The 6,071-nt window shown below is 46.1% G+C and overlaps 1 pseudogene; it reads left to right on the forward strand.

The window, feature by feature from the left end:
• The first annotated feature begins 3,474 nt into the window (after nt 1–3,474).
• Nucleotides 3,475–4,726, forward strand: LOC118593255 (annotated as a pseudogene).
• Nucleotides 4,727–6,071: the final 1,345 nt, after the last annotated feature.

The following is a 6,071-nucleotide window of genomic DNA, read 5'->3' on the forward strand; positions in this document are numbered from 1 at the left end:
CCTAGGTAAACAATACCTTATGTCAAAAAGTCATTACTTGACAAGAGCGAATCTTCCTAGCTGAAGTCATTACCGATATTGGTTTGAGGTGTTTTTTAAGGCTCCATGGGTGCCAGTTAGCTACTTTTGACTGACATCAAGGACAGACACGCAGAGCTGAAAGGAGCCAGTGGTACGGCACAGCAATTCTTTACACATCATTTCAAAATATGTCTAGGGGAGGTTAAAGGTTGACAGCTCAATGACAGCCTTCTTCACCCGCAGTGGTGTCCCAGCAGGAGCGCGTCAGGAAAATTTCCTTGGCTCCCCTGAATTTCTCCCATGTTCACATTTCTTTTCCTGTCTCACAAGTTCGGAGGGACTGACAGCATCGTGACAAATGCCTTGGTAAAACAAATGTGCATTATCCCTGGTGGAGGAGAAAGACCCCTGCCCAGACTGGGAAGTCCCTCCTGATGCTTGTCCAGATTGGAGGGGATGGGAGGCTAGACTGGGTCCAGAGGGATGTCACATGACCTCACTCCCCACCCCATTACTGTGCACTTGGCCACCATGCGTGCAGGCGAGCTGTGGTCTGCAGCCACTGGAAGCTCAGCTCTACAGCCTGGAAGCTTGAGGTGGGGAGAGGCCATGAGCTGTACAAGTAAGATGTTCACAATCGACTTGGCCCTTCTGTTGGCGGGAGAACACAGCTTCAGGGTCAAAGCCCGCACCGGACGCCTCTAGGGGACCATTCCCAGGCGCAGCCTTGTCTCTGGAGTTCTTTGTTAGGCAGCTGCAGACGCGGCAATCACGCACAGGTGCAGGCAAGCTGACTTTCAGAGTTCCAGATATGTTTCCCTGCCTTTAAAAGTCTGTGCACGCTTACAAATGAATCACTGCAGGGCTGGAGGCTAGGGTCTAAGTGGATCAAAAGAGGCCATTGACAGATGCTGAAATGACTGTCTACCTTTACCAGTGGGTCAATTGATAAGTGTCTGACCTAGACTTTTGACTGACATGAAGAGCTGTCAGGAAGTAATCTTCTTTCCTAGTGATGACAATGGGGCAGGGGAAAACGAGAAAGAGGAAAGAGAAACCCAGGGGTGGCTCTCATTCCCTGACAAGCACAATTATTACTCCCTCAGACCAACCTGGGTAACATCATCTTTCTTTATGATGGTCCAAACCTGTGCTGGCTGAAGGACAGGGTAGTACAGTGAAGTCAGGAAGTCCAGGAATGGGACTTAGGAAAAAACCTGCCATTTTCCTTAACTAATACATTGTTGCTGATACATTTTAATACAATTCCAAAGTGATTATAGGAAGAATGTTAAATGTCAGGCAGGATTGGCCCATGTTATATAGCAAGTTTGCAGTTTGATTGTTGCTCTTGTGTTGTTGGGTATATAGGCTTTCTCTATGTATTATGAAACCCTGACTGATCTGGAACTCAGTATATAGGACAAGCCAGCCTTAAATTCACAGAAATATTCCTGCTTCTGTCTCCACCCAAGTACTGGGATTTAAGGCATGCACCACCATGTCCAACATAGCTTTTTTGTTTGTTGTTTTTTTCACGTATATGTGTGTGCTTGTACATATGCACATATCATATGTGTAGGAGCTGGTGTGTGCACATTAATATGAAAGCCAGAGGTTGATGTGTCTTCCTGGTTGGGAGTCTTCTTGGGCTAGTCTCCACCTTGTGTGTTAAGACTAAGTCTCTCACTTGAATCCAGAGCTTGAGGATTTGTCTGGTCTACTGGAAAGCTTGCTCCAGAAACCACTTGCCTCTTCTTCCTGAGTACTAGGCTGTCAGTAGGGCCATCATGCCCACCCAGTATTTACATGGGCACCAGAGCTCGCAAGTCAGGTCTTCACAGTTGGTTGGCAAGCACTTTACACAATGAGTCATTTCCACAGCCTGAGTTTGCAGCCTTGAATAGAAATGTGCCCTGGAGCGGTGTCAGGACTGCTGTGTATCAGTCCCTGTTATTCCTACTTAATTTAATTGACTTATTTATTTACTTTGTTGTAGCAGGGATTGAACCCAGAGCCTCCTGCATGCTAGTCAGGCATACAACCCCAGTCCTGGCACTTTTTTGTTTTGTGCAAGGATCTTCTGGCTTGGTTTGAACTTACTCTGGGCCAAGACTGGTTTTGAGCTTCACATACATTTGCCTCATCCCACTAGGTAACTGGAGTTGCGGGTCTACACCATGTCAACCTTGCTATCCCATTTTAGCATTTGAACACATGACCTCTAGCAGGATGTATCCTGTTTTGCAATATCATTGATTCCACATGCTAATCCAACTAATGTCTGGAAAGCTGCTTCTTTTGGGGTTCTCTCTTCACATGCCAAAAGCTGTAATTTTACATTTCAGATGTTCAATTCTGACTTGAAGTAGCATAGCCTGACAACCAGCAGGAATCAGCCATTGAGTAGAAGCATTACCCAAGTCCAAGGCTATCCACAGACACTTCTACATGGACAGGTACTGTATTAATGAGCTTTCACACTGCCTGTCAACCTCCCCATACTTTCTCAAGATTGCTATTGCCACTACTCTTTATAGTTTAAGGAACTGGCCCCAGGGTACCAGTGTGCTCACTTTTTAAATAATAGAAAACTGTATAAAAAGTCAGACCAATGCTACCCTCAAGAGACCACTGCATTGTGAGGAACAGCACAGAACAATATGGAGACAGACATGGCAGGGTGGGGTCAGCTGACAAGGCTAAGGGGGCAGCATTCTGCTCCTTCATGCATAGGTCTTCAGTTCTTCATTATCCTATTTCCTTTCCTAGGAAAGGATACCTAAGATCAGACTGTGCAGGAGCACAAAAGTAGATAACTCCCAGCCTTGAAGGGGCCAGGGACACTGGGAGCTCATGCCCAAGGCTTTTGGTGCTTGGAAGAATCCTTAGTGTCTTAGTGTTCCTATTGCTGTGAAGAGACACCATGACCATGGCAATTCTTATAAAGGAAAACATCTAATTGGGGTGGCTTACAGTTCAAAGGTTCAGTCCATTATCCTCATGGTGGGACATGGCAGCGTGCAAGCAGACATGGTGCTGGAGAAGGAGCTGAGATATCTACGTCTTGATCTGCAGACAATAAGAAGAGTCTGTGTCCACACTGGGTGTAGCTTGAGCATAGGAAACCTGAAAGCCCGCCCCCACAGTGACACACTTCCTCCAACAAGGCCATACCTCCTAATAACGCCACCCCATATAAATTTATAGGGGACAATTACATTCAAACTACCACACTTAGTAATGTGTTTTCCTAGAGACCATCATGGGTCCCTCCTCAATTCCATGCCTCTCATTCATTCTGTCTGGAAACCCCATAGGCTGTCTGTGGTGGGTTGGATAGTGAGCCTCCTCCAGTCCAGGTCTACACAGACCTTGCAATGTGACGCCATTGGAAGCAAAGATCTTTGTGGTTATAATTGAAGATAAAGAGATCATTCTAGATTTGGGGAAATGGGCAAGAAGGACTATGTGTGGATGGAGGCTGAGGTTAGTTACACAGTGACAAATATGGAAGGCCAGGAGCTGACAGAAGTCATTAGGAGTCAAGATAGGGACATGTGACAGTTTCTCTCTTAGAGTTTCCAGAAGAGACCAAGCCCCAACATCCTCACTCAGTGCCCCTGACCTCAGAAGGTGCTGGGAGGGACTTTTTTCATTTTAATTCATCTCTTTGTGGTCATTTGTGAAGGCAAACTTAGAAAACTAACACTGTCATTTCAAAGTATTTCAAGATGGCCAGGCATAATGGCCCACAACTATTAACTCAGCACTAAGGTTTGAAGCAGGAGGATTAACATGAGTTCAAGGCCATCCTGGGACATAGTGAGTGTTACTGCCAGCATGGACTGAGTGGGAGACATAACTCCAAAGTAAACAAACAAGCAGAAAATCTAAACTACTTGCCACTTGTACCATGCTGACTGTGAAAGATACTGTGTTTGGGCTATGAGTCGTTTTGGGAGTAGCAGTGGGATACTGGCCTGGTACACTTGTTCAGGGGCAGTTTCTACTGTGCTAGGTTCACCCCAGCACCCTCATGTGCCTGAACCTACGCTCTGCCAGGGTCAGTCACATGAATCCAGAACCCCATGGCAGCTGGAACATTGGTACTGGGGTGAAGTCCGATGGTGAAGTGGGGATTTCTGCAGACACCCTGGTCTCCTACAGTCCCCGGGCTCATTTCCACAATGTCTCTTGCATTATGCCAGTCAACACAGCGCCAGCCTGGGTGCTTCAGAAGACTTCCATGATTTCCAGTATTTGAAGCAAGTTCTCAGCTAGACGGCAACCAACGAAGAGCTGTTGGGAGATGGACACAGCTATAGCCCTAGATTCATTTTTGATTGACAAGGGCTGTGTACAGCAACAGCTCCAAGATGAACCCTCAATGGAGCAACATGGTCACTGGAGGATATGCTAATGGAGAAAGCTTCCTTGGTTAAGTGGACGTGCTTGATGTCACCTATGAAGCCCCTTCACTGACCACTGGTCATGATGCATATGTGGCTCAGCCTGTGGAGAAGCAACCAGGGGCCTGAGAGAGAGCGTGTGCAACACTGCCTGCTAGTGTTGTACTTGTGCAATGCCCGTTCTTTAGCCAGTTTCAAATAGCTCTGTAACTGCAGGGAGGGTTGAAATCAAAGGAATGTTGTCAGCAGAGACCAACTGGGATATCGCCCATATGATCAGTGGCTTTGAATGAAATGCAGATGCACTCTCCAGAATTGAAGTGATACCCTTCTAAAGTTGAACTTGGCTGCCTCAAAGGTAGGCTTTTGTAAAATAAATCAGTCCTTTAAAAAAAAAGGGGGGGGGCAAGGAAGAAAAAGAAAGAGAGGAAGGAAGGAAGGAAGGAAGGAAGGAAGGAAGGAAGGAAGGAAGGAAGGAAGAACAGAGGACACTGTTCCTGGATCACTGTAGTGGACCCCTAACTACCTGCCCTGCTCTATCTACCCTTCCCTCTCTGCATGGCTTCCTTATGTGCCCTGAGGAAAAGCCAAAGTCCTCACACTGGCAGGTGACTCTTTTGCCATCTGGCCCCAGAGACTCCTGGGTTTCTTCTGCCAGTCCATTTCCTTTTCCAGGCTGCTCTGGGCACACTGGGCTAGATTCTCTGCTGTGACCTGCCGACCAGCCCCCCACTTGAGCTGCATCCTTCGTCTGGACCACACCAGCCCCTGATGTCCTCATTCTCCACTTCTATCAAGATTTTTTTTTTTTTTTTTTTTTTACTCCAAGAGCACTTTTTCACCCAGATCCCTGGAGGGCCTTCTTCCAGACAATGCCCTGTCTTCCTGCACACACTTCATGCTCTTCTACTTTACTGTTTTCCATACTAGTCTTACCTTAGACCATATTTCAAAGTTTAATTACTTACCATGTACTATAATGACTGCTGTCTGCCTTCCCTCACACCCAGAATGAAGTAAGCTCCATAAATCAGTGTGTGTGTGTGTGTGTGTGTGTGTGTGTGTGTGTGTGTGTGTGTGTGTGTTTAGGCCAGAGGTCCATGATGGGCAGTGGTTCTCAACTTTCCTAATGTGTCAACACTTTAATACAGTTCCTCATGTTGTGGTGACCTTCAACCACAAAATTATTTCATTGATACCTCATAATTATAATTTTGCTGTTATGAATCATAACGTAAATATCTGATATGCATGGTCTCTGATATGGGACTCCTGTGGAGATTATGACCCACAGGTTGAGAACCACTGGTGTTGGGCATCTTCCTTCTTTAACTCCAGTTATTCTCTATCTTATTTTTTTAAGACAGTGTCTCTCACTGTACCTTGAGCTAGACTTGGCAGAAAACACCAAGACTGCCCATCTTCCTTCCCAGCACTGAGTTTACAGTGCCACCACACCTGGCTTTTGTAGGGTGCTAGGGACTGAACTCTACTCCTCATGGTTGTACAGCAAGCATTTTTCTAACTAAGCCGTCTCTACTGCTCCAGGTGATTTTATTTGGGATTCTTAAATTGTTCTGCATATTTGGTTGGTTACTCATTAATATAGAAGCAGCTTTATTCAGTAAAGTCATAGGG

The sequence above is a fragment of the Onychomys torridus genome, chromosome 11 (assembly GCF_903995425.1).
Source record: "Onychomys torridus chromosome 11, mOncTor1.1, whole genome shotgun sequence".
Taxonomy (NCBI): Eukaryota; Metazoa; Chordata; class Mammalia; order Rodentia; family Cricetidae; genus Onychomys; species Onychomys torridus.